Consider the following 858-nt stretch of genomic DNA (forward strand, 5'->3'; position numbering starts at 1 on the left):
TTTTCTAATGACTTCCCTTAGCGGGTTGTTAGTGTTTGACAGCAGGTCTCTGTGCAGGGAACTTTTTTTCCAATTCTACATTCAAAGGAGGTCCATCAAGGTACATGATTGGCAATTTTCGTCATAATCTGCACATTATTAGCATCGGAATTGACATGGCAATAACATTGGCGGTTTCTGATGTGTTTTCCTCGAATTTTACCAAAGTCCTCGAGGAGTATTTTCTGGCAGCGAACACTTGTCAGATACCCGGTGGTGGCACTCCTGGGCCAAAGCAGTAGGCATGCACATACCCAATTTCACAGAAAAGGGCCTTCTTATAAAGAAGGTGTACAGAATAAACGGAATTGTGTTCTTCCCAAAGTGACCTTCATTTATATGCATTATTTAAAAAGACAATATCCAGATGTTCTTGGACTGGCTCTTAAATTCTTTTTCAAGACAGTTTTACATTTCTTGAGTTTAGTCCCAACAGTATTATCAAATGCTAATGGGCCCAGATCATATCCATTATGAAGACGATTATACTTAAAAAGTTCACAGTTTCCCTGTACAATCTAGTATAACGAATAGAACAATTACAAGAACTTTTCAAGATTCCTTGGGGGAAAGTCTCTAAGCGATTTGAACCACATCCAATGAGTCCCGGGGAAGGATGAGAAAGGGCTGGGTAGTCCATACTGAAAGGACAGTATATTTCTTTTTAAACAGTTGTGAATGGAAATTTACCCACGGTTGCACCAAATCAGTGCTCAATGGAAGGGCGATGCATTCAAAAAAATGAATTGAGCAATTGCTCCATTGCAATTTACCACTGGTGTCTCCATTGGTCTTGGCGAGAGCCACCGCCGGGGTGAG

Source organism: Rhinoraja longicauda, chromosome 8 (assembly GCF_053455715.1).
Source record: "Rhinoraja longicauda isolate Sanriku21f chromosome 8, sRhiLon1.1, whole genome shotgun sequence".
NCBI lineage: Eukaryota > Metazoa > Chordata > Chondrichthyes > Rajiformes > Arhynchobatidae > Rhinoraja > Rhinoraja longicauda.